Consider the following 17,449-nt stretch of genomic DNA (forward strand, 5'->3'; position numbering starts at 1 on the left):
ATGAGAAGAGTGTTTCTACTGTTGCTGTTTCTGTAGATATCATTTACATTAAAAGGATAACAAAGTAGTATGCAAAGTTTAGGGAATATTGTCTCTTTCAAGTAGAAACACTACTTTTAATTAATCAAGGGTATAAAAATTGCAAATAGATGCAGTTTATTTGTTTTACGTTGCCACACCTATATAAAGCAAAACAAAACTTTCTGGCTCCCACATTCTTACAAGATAGTTACCTTTTTAAATTCACATTTTTAAAATAATTGTAACTCCCAGATATACCAAGCAGCCATTTATTATTATTACAGGACATGAACAACAAAAAAAAAGTGAACTTTTTAGAGTTTCAAATCTTGTTCTCTCCTTAGAAGAAAACTATGGAACTAGTGTCCATTATGGATCAAGAAAATTTTCAGAAGTCACTCTCAAAAACACAAAACAACTGCCAAAAATAAACCAATTATGGCACTAGTCTGAAAACTATTTCACAATTTGGAATATTAACAACTACTCTGTATATCCAATAGTGCCAGGAAAACTACACAAGGACCAGCAGAGGAAGCTTTCTTTATCGTAACCAAGTGATACTGAATACAGACCCTGCAGGATATAAAACACCTTCTATTTTTCATGGATCCAGGGCCCAGCTTTTGAGGTACTCCTGTGCAGAGCCCAGCTGCTTTGAGTGATTTATCCACAGGAGTTTAATTTCAATTGTGTGCTGGGAAGTGGGAGGCAGTGATTATACTCACCCCAAATCTTTCTAGCACACTAATGAACATTTTAAAGAATAGTTTCCAACTGAGATTAATTTGTCCTTCAAATATTCTCCTCCTAATTCACTAATGGCAATATCTGATTCACCGTACTTTACGTGGAAGAACACAGGACCAAGCTCAGAATGAAACTTACACTTTACCCATTTTAAGGCTGAAAATGCCAGAGAATAAATGTACTTTCTGCATCCTCCTCTACTACCTTCAAAGGAAAACTGTACTGGAAGTAATACTACTTACACTTCCTTGAAAATACACAAACTGGTTCCTTCAACTCTTTCTGCACTTGCTTTTTTTCTCTTGGTACCAAACCACAGCAGTGTTCATTTCTTCTTCTCTGTGGTATCAGAAAATCAGGCATGACTATTCGTAATTTAACCAGTAGCAGACTATCAATTAAATGTTTATCTTGTCTATTGCTTTTCCCTCAAAAATCTAAAGGAAAACATAAAAGATGCACAATTTTCAAATGCTATAGCTAGAGGAGATCTCATATACCAGATGGCAAATTACATGTTCAATGAGTGGGACAAAAAACCCCCCAAAAAACCTCAAGATGAAACCTTGGAATTTAGATTTCTTAAGTGGGAGGGGGAGAGCCATATTTAAGTACAAAACAGAGAAATCCTCAAAAAAAATCTAGGGTTTTAGTTTACTACAAACTTAACCCAAGCCTGCCTGCATTAACATTACACTAAATAAGCAGGGAAGGCAGCAGTGGATCTTCAAAGTTTCCTGAAGAAACTAATTAAGGAAAAGCATTATTTGTCTGAATAGGTCGGTCTCTGATACTGAGGAAACCTAGCCTGTTTTAGAAGCTCTTGATTATACATTCATGTGAAACTGGGGGAGGGAAGTTGAGTGCAAGACTGAAAGCACCAAAAAAGAGCTCCCTTCTTGTGTGGGTCAATTGTTAAGGCAACTTCAAGGTGAAGTCCCTTGCACAGAAATCTAAATTCACATGCTCTTACGGAAAGGCAGAAAATACATCCTCCCATTATAAAAAAAAAAATAACAAAAACCATCCTCCTGTTTAAAAGCAAAAACATAACAAAAACCAAAAGTAGAGTTAAATGCAATTATTTAGTACTTATTCATGGAAATGAACAATGAAAATTAATTTAACAGGGTAACGGATTACAGACAACTTTCCCAGTTACAGTTACAGAGACACTATTATGTGCTTACTCTTAATGCTGAAATGTTCCTCCTTTGAAAAACTTTACTCCTACAACCCCCATGGGTTAGGGATAGTCAAGATCATGTTAAGAGGTATCACCAAGTATATTTCCAAGCTCAGCTGAATTAGCTGTTAACTTCCGTGGAGAGAAGTGGAATGGGGTGGCGTAGTTAGTTAGACCACTGTTCATATTTTACCAATATTTAAAAAAGAGATTTTAATCAAAATAAAAATCATACAGACTAGCAAAAACTTTCATTAAGTCCTCAAAATGAGTGTCTACTGTGTGGCTGACAATATTTTTAGAAAGCCAGAACTCAGTGGCAAACATGACCATGTTCCCACCCTAATGAGCTTTAAATTCCACTAATTATCTGTCTCTTCCATCTATTTTCTAAGAATGATAAAAATCTGAAAGAAGGACAGTGTGCAAGGGAAGGGCACTATTTTAGAGAAGATAAAGAGAAGTATTTGAGACTCCTCAACCATGACAAGGAAGATGTGGAGGAAGAGTATTCCTTATGGAGGGAACAATGATGAAATGTTCCAAAGGGACAGAAAGAGAAGGCCATTGAGGTTAGTGCACAGTGTACAAGTCAGAGGCCAGTAAGAGATGAGTTGGGAGAGTTGGAAAGGGCTAGATACTGAAGACCCTGTAGGCACAGCAAGGAGTCAAATATTAATTACAATGCTATATTGTCTAATTTGTGCTTTAAGATTATTCTGGCTTCTATGAAAAATGGAGGACAAAGCAGGGAGAGGGAATGAAACTGTATCTACTTTTGTCCACTTTTCTTGTTAGGCAAGAAAATGAAAATCACAACATATCCATTAAAAGTCAAGGATACTGCATCAAGCAAATTACTGACCTATTAACTACTCTTCCCTCCTGCACAAAGCAAGTCTATATGAAAGACGTTTAAACACTGACTACATCTATACGTAATGAAAATAAATATGAGGACTTGTGACTGAAACTGAAAGTGAGTAATATAGTGCCCTTAAAAAAAAAAAAAAAGCTATGCTCCAAGCCATAGTGATTCCACAATGAAATCAATACAGAAGAATTAAATTATGTGACACTAAAAGTTTTTAAAGGCCATTTTTTTTGTAAATGGCCATTTGACCTCCGTTTCATGTTTTCTTCCAGTGAGTAGAGAAAAGAAGAATTAGTCAGCAAGCAATATTCAGAGATGGCTCAATGACTAACGAGCCTGCTAATTAAGCTTCTCTCTCACCTTTATACTGTTACGCATGTCATTTACCTTTCCGAAACTATTTCTTTGCTCTTTAGGTGAGTCCTGTTTAATACTACTGCTGGAGAATCAGAGGGGCAAGGATGATGATCTAAATACAGTAAGATTTCCCACATCTTCTCCAATACATTTCAACAACATAACAGCTTTAAGACTAAGAACATGCCCTCTGGCCACGGGAAATAAGAAGCTATTTTGCATTTGTCTTACTAGCTTTAAGAAGCAAAGAAACCTGTATACAGCCAGAAAAGCTCACTATCAGCTGTGCAAAAAGTCAAAATAAATTAAGTATAAATTCTTGAAAGTTAAGCAAATAACTCTGAAGAGGTATTTGCAATTTATTCTCCAAGAACTCCTCATTCACATATTTACAGACATTGTGGTAGTCAGTCAGCTAGGCACCCATAAAAGTGCAGTATTTTATGAAATCAGGTATTTTACAGGAATCTATAAAGTTCTTTTGTTGAAGCAGCTAACCAGTAACACCTATATTTACAATTTTCATTGTTACTTACATATTTTCTTGACTTCTACCTTAACTCATACCTTTGCTTAGACTCCTAAGTAGATCCAAAGTTGCTTAAGGCTTTAAAAACATTCCTTGTTTCACTCTCTCAGGAAAAGGTAAACATTACACTAACTTTCAAGTCAAGTTCAGAAAAAGGCATTTGAGGATGATCTGTGACAAGAGTTAGCCAAAACTGCCCAGACTGTTTTCTAAAATAAATAAATAAGAATATGTAAAAAAGACTGTATGTGCTCAGGAAAGCCTAAAATATTTTATATCTGACTTCTTACAGAAAAAGTTTGCTGGTCTCCAGTCTGAGGCAAGCAGTTCCCCAAACTAGTTCTTTATTCAAATCATCTGAAGAGCTTTAAAAATTAAATACAGAGTCCTAGGCCTCACTCCATAATAACGGAGTCTCCAAGACGAGGATCTAAGAATCTCAATTTGAAAAAAAACTCCCCTGAAACTTCAGTCAGAGAATAATGATAGTAGCCTAATCTCAATCCCTCCCCAAAATATAAAACCACAAAGAGTGAAAATAAAACCACATATGACCTCTAGTATTACTATGAGACAGAATACCACAAACTTCAAATTACCTATAAGCAGAGAAATAAACACCAAAAGAGCTCCCACTGCCTCTGCAAGCCTGTAGGTACAACAGCACATGAGAGGGGAAGCTTAAGAGACTAAGAAAAGAGAAGACGGAACCAGAGGACATGCACGAAGTACAAAATCACTTGGAAAAAGAAAGTCCAACATCAGGTGCCAAATACTAAACAGTGGAATTTGGTAGTCCACAATATCAGCTACACAGATGAGATTAAAAGGGAAGAGCATGGAAAATGCAGGCTCAGAGGAGGAGTAGTGCTTCCAGCAAGAGAGGTGCCCCTTGGAGATAAGGCAAGGAAGGGGAAGGAAAAAAATTAAGAATCCTGCAGAAACCAAAGAGAAAAAAAACAAATTCCTGCCTAATTTCTCCACTACTGACATCATCCATTAAAAAAAAAATGTACTCTGTTATTTTGACAGGAGGCATTTATCAACTAATAACCTTGTCCATAATATGCCTAGGAAGAAGGAAAAAAAAATCAAACTAATTCCATACAAAGCTACCAGAGGAAAAGAAAAATGCAAATCGCAACATTCGAGATGATAAACATTCTCTCCACAAAACAATAACACAAACCAAAAGCAATGAAACATTAGGAAACTGTAAAGCAATACGTCAAATTGAATTAAATCAAGAAGGCATTTGGAGATATCAAAAATAAATATCACCTAGAATCAAAAATTCGAAAACTAAAAACAGAAATGAATATAGTCAGAAAGGCAGTAAGAACTGATCAATCTCAGAGGAATGAGAGAAAAAAGATAAAACCATGTTTGAAATTAAGAATAAATTACAAAATGCTCAAGAGAAAATGAACTTGAATGAAATCTAACAAAAGAGACATTGAAGTAAGGCAGAAAAATAAGAGAATGAAAATGAGACAAAGAATGGAGTAAAATGGGTCAGAAGAAAGTGTCTGAAATGTAACACATGCAAGGGATCCATCGCCATGTAACTGGAGTCCTTTAAAAACAGAAAACACAATTAGTATTTAAAATTATAATTCAAGAAATCTTTCCAGAAATGAGAGAAAATCTAAACCAGTATATTTGGTCCACTGTATACTTGGAAAATTTAACCCAAAGCAATCTACTTCAAGACATGTCTTAGTAAAAATACTAGAGGTTTGAAGACAAAGGGGAAAATCCTCAAAGCAAAAAATGACGTCAAGTTACCTTAAAAAGTAATAAAATTAGACTTTAAAAGCAATATATATTTTTTAAAAAGACAACAGTGAAGCAGCATTTTCAAGAAATTTAAGAATATGGTAGCAAAGCTGTCCTTCAAATATTAAGTCTACAGAAAGAAAAAAACCATTCTGAATGTATAAGGAATACTCAGGAATACTAAATACACATGCTGCTGCTGAAAATTTACTAGAAGATGAACTTCATCCAACAAAGAGATAACTGGGAAGCGTTAGCAGAAGGACTAATGGTGAGTAGTCAGTATATTTAACTGTAGAACTAAGAAAAGGTGGGAACATTGTTTAAAAAAAAGAGAATGTACAGGTTATAATGCTGACAATATAGAATGCACAAATATACTAAGTAAAATGACAAAAGAGAAAATAACTATTTATGCACAGGAAGTTAAAAAAAAGATTGACGACCTCTATGTAAATAAATCTTAAAACTCAGATGAAATGGGTAATTACTTAAGAAAATACAACTTACCAAAACTGACCAACCATAGCAGAGATGAAGAAACAGAAAATGTTACTATAGAAAAACCTCCACCGAAGAGCACCAGGTCCACAGAGTTTCGTGAAGGAATTATACAAAACAATTTTTTTTTTTTTTTTAGGTGAGGCAACCCTTGGTTGACCTCACAGACTGCAAGGACCTTGTCAGCTTACAATCTCTTATTTTATATTTTTCACACCTACAGCACCTGGTCTTCCTAGGTGGTCTCCCCCATCCAAGTACTAACCAGGCCCGACCCTGCTTAGCTTCCAAGATCAGACAGGATTGGGTTTGTTCAGAGTGGCAAGGCTATAGACAGAATTATACAAAACTTTTGAAGACCAGAGTCCCAATGCTACATAAATTGTTTCAGAAAATAGAAAATAAAACTTTCAAGTTTCATATGAGCAAGTATAACATCAATATCTAAACCTAATATAGATTAAACTCAGACCGATACTGCCTATGAAACTTAATTCTGGTACTATTCAGAATTTATACAAACAGAAATACACCACAATAAAGTGATATTTATACCAGGGATGTAAGGATATTCCAATATTAGACAATAATTAGAACAGAGGAATATATGGATGCTTAACATGATTAATCTCTATAAGATGACATGGTACTATATCTCAAAAAGCCTAGACTCCAGAACTAAGAGAATCAATGAAAACTAACTCAGCAATGAAACAACTCATAAGACTTAAAATTAACATGCAAAGATCAATATCCTTTAAAAACATACAATGGAGAAAGCAAAGCCTCTTCAATAAACAGTGCTGGGAAAATTGGAATGCCACGTGCAAAAAAATGAAACTAGACTATATCTGTCACCCAATACCAAAATTAACCCATAATGAACCAAAGACTGAAATATAAGATCTGGATCAATAAGGTGCATAGAAGAGGGGAAGACAGATAAGTATAAAGGGCATCAAATATATGGTGACGGAGGTAATTTAACTTCCGGTGGTGAACACACAATGCAATATACATGACGTATTATTGAATTGCACTCTTGAAATCTATATAATTTTATTAACTAATGTCACTCCAATAATTTTAAAAAAATCAATGGCTTTTATATACACAAATAACTGAGTAGATTATGTAATAGAAAACTCCCCATCAATCCCAAAACATTAAAAATACTTAGAAATAAACTTAACAGGAAATGTTCGAAATCTATATAAGAAAATCCTGTAAAACAGTCCTGAAAGACAATAATACAGACTTGAACAAATGGAACATTCTTTGTTCATGAATAGGATATCTTGACATCATCAAGATGTTAGTTTCCCCTGAGTCACTTTGTAAATGTAATGTAATCTAAAACAACAAGCTCCTTTTTCTGGAACTGGACAAGTTAATACTTAAGTTTATATGATAAACTAAACGCACAAAAATAGCCTGGAAACCACAGCAAAGGAACAGCTATGATGCAGAGATTAGCCCTACCAATCTTAAAACATACTAGGAGAGCCTCTATGAATAAAAACACTGAGGTACTGATACATGAAAATACCAATGGACTAGAATAGAAAGTCCAAAAATAGACCCCATTACATATTTAAAGTAGTATATGATAATGGTGGTAATTCAATTACTTGGGTTGGGGGGAAGCAAAGATGAGCTTTTTCACAAATTGTATTGGAACAACTGAACAGTTACTTAGACACAGATTAAAATTAGATCAATAAGATCTAAGACCACATAAGAATAAATTCCAAACGGATCAAAGTAATAAACAAAATAATTAGAGGAAAACATAGGTGAATGCCCTGTAATTGGAATGTAAGGAAAAATTTTCTTACTATGACTTAAAATTCGGAGGCATTAGATAAGATTAATAAATTTGACCACAAAACTAAACTTCTACATGGCAAAATACAATGTGGCAAAGTCAAGACATAAAAAACAAATATGGAAAAACTTTAGAAACATTACAGAAAAAGGGCTACTTTCCCTAATGTTAAAGAAATAATAAACCAGAAAACAAAAAATTGGTTATTAACAAAATCAGCAGAGGTGGGAGGGTTGAACAAAAATAAGTGACAATTTTAATTATACATTTTTTATGTGTAGTTTTGACTTTTGGAAGAATATTAGTGTTCTACATATTCAAAATATAAAATTAAAACAAAAAGTGTTGGGGGAAAGGGGCTAAAACAATGCAACATAAGCAAATGAACTCGACTATATTTCAAATGAATAAAATGGCCCCTCCAAAAGAGGCTTGGGGAGAACCCAATGCAAGTAATTTTTAGACACGGTATTATTTTTACTATATAGACTTAGTCTGGGGAGAAAAAAGTGTGTAAACAAATCTTAAGCTTCTCTGAGTACCTTTGTCTGTCATAGTGGCATGGATGTAGATGTTCTCAAACTATATTATGTGTACTGTATGGCTAAGCAAAGAATTAAAAGTGTTAAAGTTGGAAGCTACAGTTCTCACTATGAAAGAAGAGAGACAAAAAAAATGGAATTGGAGAAAGCAAAGAAGAATCCTGTGACTGGAATGAAAGCTATCAGTATGAATTTGTAATTTCATATACATACTTATATATGAAACATATACACACGTATATTGATAACATACATGTCTATACACTTTTTAAAATATAAGAATCTCTAAGGAGGGATTGGTCATTCACACATGACTATAAAATGAATTAAGACTGTTTCAATACCCAGCTATAATGAATCACACCAAGAGATGATGAGCACTTAAAAAAAAAAAAAATGTTGGTTATTCTAAAGCACCAGAATGCTCGCTTTGTACTTAATTTTCTCTGTTGGTCAATTTGAGATGGAATAGGGGAACAGAACCTGGCTTCCCTCCTTCTCTCTCCCTCTTGCCTGCTACCTCATATTAATGAAATGGGGACTCCCAGACCTCAGGCTAGTAGTCCTAGCAACTTAGCTTCCTTTTTGGATTTTGTTGACCAATTGTTTATACCTATTTCTACGAGAATATCTGTTTCAAGTTCTGAATAAAAAAAAAATGAACTTCTGGACCACAACCCAATTTTACTCACTGCCTACATTTTAAGCCAAAAGTCCATTTAAACTAAGTAAACATTAAATTCTGAGCTTCAGGTACCATTCTACCTAATTTATATGTTTCACTGTAGCCTCTGCCTTTGCCCGCTTTTCTTGGGATAAAGTCTTCAAAGTCACAGGTGCAATTTAACATGATGGTCAGGAAATACCTCACCAAGAGGGTGAGGGACATTCTGCAAAGATTTGAAAGATATGATAAATATTCTTGGAATTAAATTCCTTAATAACAAAGTCTAGAGGCAATTTTCCTCCTATTATGGACTACGGAAATGCTTGCTTTCTACCTCCAATTAAAATATCTCTTTAACTCACTCAACTGAGAGTAAACACAATGGTCGATAAGCAAAACCAATATTTTTTCAACATTCCCACTACATCTATTATCCATTTTGGTCCGTGTCATCACTCCCATCCCCAGGAGAGAATTTCTCCTATTTCGGGGGCATTCTTTAGCAACTTCCTTCAATCAGGAAATATGACAGGAAATATGACATGAGTGATTCTCAAAGTATGGTCCCCAGACTTAGCATCAGCATACCTTAGAAGTTGTTAGAAATGTAAATTCTCAGATCCATTCCTGACTTATTAAATCAGAACCTCTGCAGGTAGGACCCAGCAATGTTTCAACAAGCCTTCCTAGTGATTCTGATGCATGCAAAAGTTGAAAAACCATGTCCCATTAGGCTAAAATTTCACTTTAGAGTGAATTTCTTTGCTTTCTCAGTTATGGACTGAATTGTGGCTCAACATCCATTATGTTGAAGCCCTAACCTCCAGTGTGACTATTTTTGGAGATAGGAGTTTTTGGAGGTAATTAGGGTTAAAGAGGTCATAAAAGGTGGAGCCCCAATCCAATAGACTGGTGTCCTTATAAGAGGAAAAGACATCAGGGATGTGCACAGAGAAAAAGACATGTAAGGATATAGCAAGGCAGCCATCTACAAGCCAAGGGGACAGGCCTCAGGAGAAAACCAATCCTGACTCCTGCACACACCTGACCGACTTCCATCATCCAAAACTCTAAGAAAATTAGTTTCTCTTGTTTAAGCCATCTAACCTATGGCATTTTGTTATGGCGGCCCCAGCAGACTAATACATTCTCTTTTACCTTGAGCAGTATTTAATTTTAATGCTTTTTCTCTCTACATGTGAACTAAAAATACTGGCCACTATTAAAAAGAAATTCTCTGAAATTCCCTTAAGCAACTGCAAAACTTCTTCGAGTCAATCTTTCGCCCCCTTTTTTTTTTTGATGATAAAGGCAGTATTATCATATGCCCCATTCCCCTGAGAACACAAACCAGAAACATATCCAGATTAACCTGTTAGAAATCTATCTCTAAGTACAAAATGGTGTTGCTTCAATATCTACAATCCATCCTAAATTTGATGTTAGTCTACTTTTTATCTCATGCAAAGACTAGACCCATTTCTGAAACATTTGTCCACGATTCTCCCCTACTAAAATGCCAGGTAATTAATATGCTTTTGAGCACACTCACCTTTTAGTTCGTAGCTAAAGATTTTAAAATCATAATTGTATCTCCCCTTTTATCTAATGTAATGAAGCATACCATTAAACCTTTCCCCCAAAAGGTAAAAGGAAATGTGAGCAGAAATGGTGCTACACTGAGTACACTCTTAAGAAATACTACCATGTTAATTAATGAATATCAGCTGACCTAATCATACTCCTAAACAACCTAACCAGCCTAAGCGCACTCTCCAGACACAGGCTATTCCCATATGCTTCACTATGCCCACATCGGTGCAGAGCCTAGTTGTGTTCAATCTCAACATGAAACTACATGATTGGGAAGGGTTTCACATTTTATGTGTGTGATATGTGTGTGTATGCACGCACAGATTCGCGTGGCAAATTTACATTAGCTAAACTCACAGTAAGTGCCACTGCAGTGGCCAGATATATACCAAGAGACAACAACTAGGTATTAATTCAAATAAAAATATGATCCTGTTTCTACCATATATCCATTATTAATTTAACATAATACTCTTATGGGGTTACTTATGTCTTCTAGAAATACAAATAATTAGCCTCTTCCAACTTATTAGACAGTAAGGTCAAAAAGTTGCCAAGTTAATCATCTAGTCCCTTTTTTTATTTAAATAACATTGACGACATAATTTTCTTATACAGTTACTACCACACAAAATTCTTTTTTAAATGACATAAAACTAATACATTAGAATGGAACTTGAATATTTAATTAGAAAATTTGGGCTCCAATTTAAAGAGGCAGATGAGTTTATAAATGCAATCAGTTTTAAAAACACATTCCAAACATTACCGAAAAGGTATAAAACTAGCTCATTTTTCCTCTTATATTACGTAATGAAGAACTGATGGTAAAAACTATAAAACTTGGGCACCTGAATAAAAGAAACAGTAAGTTTTTCCCCATACACTCTATTTGCTAAAACAGAAAAATACTAATATATTGGGAAAAGATCAACAAGGGATGGAAATAAATGGTATTCACACTTTAATTTTAGTTGCTATAGTTCAGTAGTTCAATATTTGCTTTTTCAATATTTAAATCAAATATTTAAATCAAATGTGCTTCACAGATCTATTTCAAAAACACTGAAAGATCTCAAAATAAGGAGGTAAAACTCCTATCAATTTAGTCATATGCAGAATACTAAGTCAGAAAGCCTGAGAACATATAAGAATACTCTCCCCCAAGTGAGGAGAAGAAAACCAGGACTATAAGGCTGATCAATTGAGAGTTGTTACATAAGCACCCAAAGGCACCCACCTTCTTATAAATTAGACATCATTCCAGATCAAGGTCCTTGGCAGGCATCTAACCCAGCCAAGGTCAGATTTTTGTCTGTTCACTGTAACAGGGGATGAACTTACAGCATTTTCTTCCATACGACCACTGAAGTCTCACTGGTGTTACTTCTCCATTACTGAGGAGAGCCGAGTGAGCTATATATAAAAGAACAATTAAAGCCTATCAGTTGCACAAAAGTTTTAGGTTATAAAGTATCTGGAGAACCATATGAATTGTTGTACAACTTTTACAAATGGCAGAACAAGAGAGTGAGCTACAGAGACGAAGAGTCAGAGTTCTAGTTCTGGACTATACACATTAATAAAATCATTTTATTCTAAAAATCTTGCTCATTTAGTACCAACTGTTTACAATAAACAAATGGAAAGATGATAAACTTCCATTTATACAGGACAGAGACTACCTGCTCTAACCAATCTTATCCCCAGCACCCAGCACAGTACCTAAAACTATACTTGGCACACAACGTTAAGCAGGCACTCAAATATTTTGTTGAATAAATAGTATTTCTGTCAAAGTTTAGGAAAACTAAACGCTGAACATTGGAACAAGCTCGAAGTTGAGAGTCAGATCTGGGTTTTCATTCTCACTGTATGATTTAGGGCAAGTTGCAGTGTCGCCAGGTCTCAGTTTTCTCATCTATAAAAGAGAGGGTTGGACCAGGTTCTCTAAGATCTTTTCTAGCTCTAAAATTCTTTGTCTACCCTCAAAATATTGCCTCTCATTACTTATTCCAGTCCAAGTACAAAAACATTAATGTTCCCATCCATGGATTTGGGGCTACTCGTATCTTCTGTTTACAGTTTTCCGCAACCAGAAAACAGGCGAAGAAGCCTCAAGCTGAGTCACAATTTAGATTTCAGTATCAAGTTCACTTTCATGTTTCAGAAACTTGGTTCACTGTATTGACTTCAGTTGTTTCCATCTCAAACCTAAAAACCTGTCGATTATGGTCAGCAATAAACAGATGCTCTTTAACTTTGTTTTTAACATTGGCATCCTTTTTAAAACCTATGTACAGTCTGCATTTCAACTACTTGTTTTCCAATTTAAAGGCTGACCCTGTTACTGCCTGTCAGGTCCTAAGGGGGCTGCTAAATAAAATATAGGACATCTAGTTAAATAAATTTCAGACAATTTACAAAATTTTTTTTATTATAAGTATGTCACATCCACTATTTGGGACACACATACACTAAAAATTTATTTGTTTATCTGAAATTCAATTTAACTGGGTGTCCTGTACTTTTATTTGCTAAATCTGACAACTCTGGTCCTGATTTCCTATTATTAGACATTACCAGTTTCCAAAGAAATAAAATTTTAAGAAGTAGTTTAAACACTACATATAATTTTCTTTGATTTGGAAGGAAAAACTGGGTCTTCCAATAGCTAAGCTTCACCTCACTCTGGTCTCCCAACCAATCTCACTTATGAAACACTGGAAATGAGTTGTAAAACAGCCCCTCCATTTGGCCTCCCTTCCTGGTCCCAGGCTAACAGAATAACCTACAAAAGATAGAACTAAAAACATCAAATTCCCAATTTATAACTTGGAGGCTGCCTTATTCTGAATGGCCTATCCTCAATAGGGTTTCTTAATCCTCATCTATTTTTAATTTGCTTTAATTAGTACTTACATTCATCTATCTTACCTAACATATAATAAACCAGTTAGGGAGATACTTCTTTTGTATCCTCTTCTTCATCACCTACCCTTCCCCATACACACACAGTACACACAATGTTATGTATAAAGAAATTTAACAATTGTTTTCTAAATATTAAGTGTCATTGTAGAATAATATAAATACAGATGTTGTGATGGTCTATACTGACTTCATACTAATCCTATCACAAACCTGGAATTCACTTATAGAAATAAAATCATATTGACTGCTTGACTTTCTATAGTTTAAGCATAAAATGCATTGAAATCCCAGTTATGAACTTTCAGGACACATCGATTATTTCTAGTAAGCATTTACTGACATCTAATAAATCCAGAGTCTGTCCTTGATGCTGCTTACTATGCACTATACTAGTAAGTAATAACTGATATTTCAGAATATATATCAGAACATATACATCCTAAAAGTATTTATTTTTGCACCCAAAACACTTATTTTTGCTATTTACTATTACTAATATTTGCTATTCTAATAAGGCTGACACTGCTAAAAACATCTTAAGCACTCCTATTTTGAAATTTCCTTTTTGAGCTTTTTAAAGAAAATATCCTCAATGACAGCAAATCTTTACTTTTTTGAAAATATATTATCAAGAGTAATGCTGTAAATAAGTTTCAATAAGCAGATGGCTCACACACTATATGTTATAGGGACACTGGTAAAAAAGTCATATAGAAACTGTTGTTTATCACAGGCAAGTGTCTATGAAAGGCAATCTTTTGTAACACAGAATCTTCTCAGTCAATTCAGAATGTCAACATCCTAAGCCCAAATGAGTTGTTCGATCTTGTGAGATGAATTCAACAGAATTATGCATGTTTACAATTAATAAACATGGGTTTTACCATTTATTATTTACCACTTACTAGTTTTGACAAGTGCTTTCTTAGATCTTGTTTGTTATGTTTTCTACTATAGACCTTAACTCTTTTTCCCAGATATCATCAGAAATATTGCATTTCATCAACAACTACTATTTTCCCCTAAAATCTCTAGTAGCATACGTTCTCCCTTTAAGATCAGGACAATATCGTCTTCATTGTTTGTCATTTTAAATGTGTGACACAATCTGCTCACAACCTAAACTGAACTAGATTTAAATTTGGCTTTTCACAGTCAATATTTAGAGTCAATAAAAATAACCAAACCCCTAGCCTCTTGTACATTTTCCATCAAGCCTTAGATGAATAGGCAAGCACTTTAAGAATCACCCAAGAACATCTTAATTCCAAGAGAAAAAAAAAAGAAAAGAAATCTAGCTCATGACATTACTTTAAACTTCCAGAAACATGTCAGAGACTCAACAGTGTACTATAGCAGAAAGAGCAGTATACTAGGAGTTAGAGAGTTGGGTCCACACTTTCTCCACCACTCAGCATTTGGGCAGGTGAACTGACTCATTTCTCTATCTACAGGGAAAGCTGCCTTCATCTTTGGAGAACTATGTAGAATAAATGATACCAACTGTCACATTGAACACGCTTCTGACACAATCAGTCCTCTTCTATTAAAGAAAATCAGATTCTTTATCCTTATGACTTCAAATATTAAAAAGCCACTAAGCCAAATCCATTTTAACTAACACAATGATCAGAAGTCTGTGACTGTTTCTAGTATAATACTCAAACTCTTCTCCATGTTGAAAGCACTTATTTATTCAGGAGAATCGGGTTATAAGATTTTTTCCATAAGCTGAAGCTTATCTCTATAAAGATAAAAATTTTATCTTAAATATTTTACAGGAAAGTCTTCTAACAACATACCACAAAATTAGCTTGGACAATTTAAAAAATCCAAACATAATTAAACCGGCAAGTAATCATTTAGAATTATTATTTACTTTTTAAGACCTATAATATGCCAGGTACCTATTTCCTGGGGATATAAACTACCACAAATCTAGACCTCGACCTTAAAGAACTCTGTCTTTCTAGAGGGATGGACTTGTAAACAGATAAATATAAAATGATAAATAATACTTTAGAAATGCCATATTTCCCTAGCTCAAATATGTTTCAGGAATCATTCTTTCCACTTTCCAGCATTTTTAGCCCATTAAATAAAAAAAAAAAAAAAAATTCCATCCTTTTTTCCATGTTGAATTGATAGGAATTTGAATCCCTAATTTTTCCTAAGGGATCTTCAAAAGTCTATAATTAAGAAGTAACACTGAAACCAAAAGCTAGTTTATATACAAATTGCCTGTCACATGCCAGGCAAAGTGATTAAAGAGAACAGAATTTGCCACCTCTCAGGAAATTAGAGAATTTTCAAACTAAGAAATGGTAGTATTTCCTTTTTATGCATTAGCACTTAGAGTTACTACTGAATTAAGGACAAAAATTTTTGTAAAAAGGCAATGAACAAAACTGAGCTTAAGCAATAGGAAATGCAAAAAAAACAAAAACAAAAAAACCTATGTACTTCATTAAGTTTCAAAGTTATAGGTCAATTGTGTTAAGGAGGTTAAGATCATAGAACAAAGGTTATAAAAAGCAACATGTTACAATGGTGTCATTCCTAATCACTGGCCAAAATGATTTAGATGACTTGAAACTCATGAAGGCTTGAACTCAGATTTTTCTATGTAACTGGAATATGCCTATTAGATGCATCTGTCAGTTAGTAGAAGCATTTCTGTATGTACATTTAATTTTCATTTTACTCCCTACAGCTATTACCAAATCGATTTATTTTCTAACGAATGTTTCAGAATGAAGGGAAACAATGACAATACAAAGTGATTACAATATGCACAGGGAAATGAGCCTGCTTAGAAAAGCTGGGGAATGCCTCATCATAGAACTGACTTAAGAGTGTCTTGAAGAGCAATATTTTGTAATGTGATGAATTTAGGCAAGGGGGCTATGATACACAAAGTATGTCACAGAATAATGAGCAAGCTGGGCATGAATGCCTGGTATGACTCGAAGTGATCACTGTGACAACAGAGATGGGGCAGTACAGGAGGTCCAGAGTCTTAACTGAACACACATGTATTCAATAAGTGCCAGGTGAGAAGCATCTAACTTTCCGGAGAGACTGCTTCGTAAGAAGAATTCACGATGACTAGACCAGAAAAGAATACTCCGGAAGGGGAGAACAATACAGAGCTACTGTTTTTGAACAAAATTTTCCTTGACTATTAAGCTTTGTAAATTTCTATGTTTGATTTTAAAAACATTTTTCACTGTCAAGATATTAATTTTCAATTCTGTCTTCTAATACTTATTATACTTATAAAGGTTGCCTCTAAACAACCCTTCCAGTTTCTCCAAATTTGCTCTCATCTGTGGTATACTGGAAAATTATCAAAATTTTATAGAAATGTATTTAAAATACTAGTAAACACAGCAAGTAAACATCTAAAGTCGAGTGAGGCACTGAGAGTTTTGATGCATGGACTCCTGGCTTCTAAAAGGGCTTTCTGTGCCAATTTCCAGTTTCTCTAATTGTTTTACATGGTTCAGGAAGCTAGATAAATAATAGCCTTCAGGCTAGGAGAGAAAAATAGGAGAGAAATTATCCCACACCTTTTCCCATTCTGCTGGTGTCTTTCTTCTTTCATCCCTTCCCATTTCAGAGGTATTTCAGATGGCAATTAGTCTAAGTTGCATTCCAAGACAAGAAAACCATATTCATTGACTTGAATATTAGAGGAACTTCATGATAGTTACTTTGGTACATTGTATCCTTTCACACATATAACTTTTCTAAGTAATTAGGAAGAAGTACTTGAGAGGAAAATACACACTTGCTTTGGATATTCAAATACATATGTACTGATGCATATCTACCAACTAAACGAAAAAGTTAAATTCAATCAACTACATAATCTTTGCTATTCTC

General features: G+C 34.4%; 1 protein-coding gene and 1 pseudogene across 4 annotated transcripts in view; both read right to left on the reverse strand.

The window, feature by feature from the left end:
- ATP2B1 (ATPase plasma membrane Ca2+ transporting 1) overlaps positions 1-17,449 on the reverse strand; it is a 112,625-nt gene that overhangs the window by 81,087 nt on the left and 14,089 nt on the right. The window lies entirely within an intron of this gene.
- On the reverse strand, positions 6,212-6,332 carry LOC120607495 (uncharacterized; annotated as a pseudogene).

This window comes from Pteropus medius, unplaced genomic scaffold (genome assembly GCF_902729225.1).
Source record: "Pteropus medius unplaced genomic scaffold, Ma_sr-lr_union100, whole genome shotgun sequence".
Classification (NCBI taxonomy): domain Eukaryota; kingdom Metazoa; phylum Chordata; class Mammalia; order Chiroptera; family Pteropodidae; genus Pteropus; species Pteropus medius.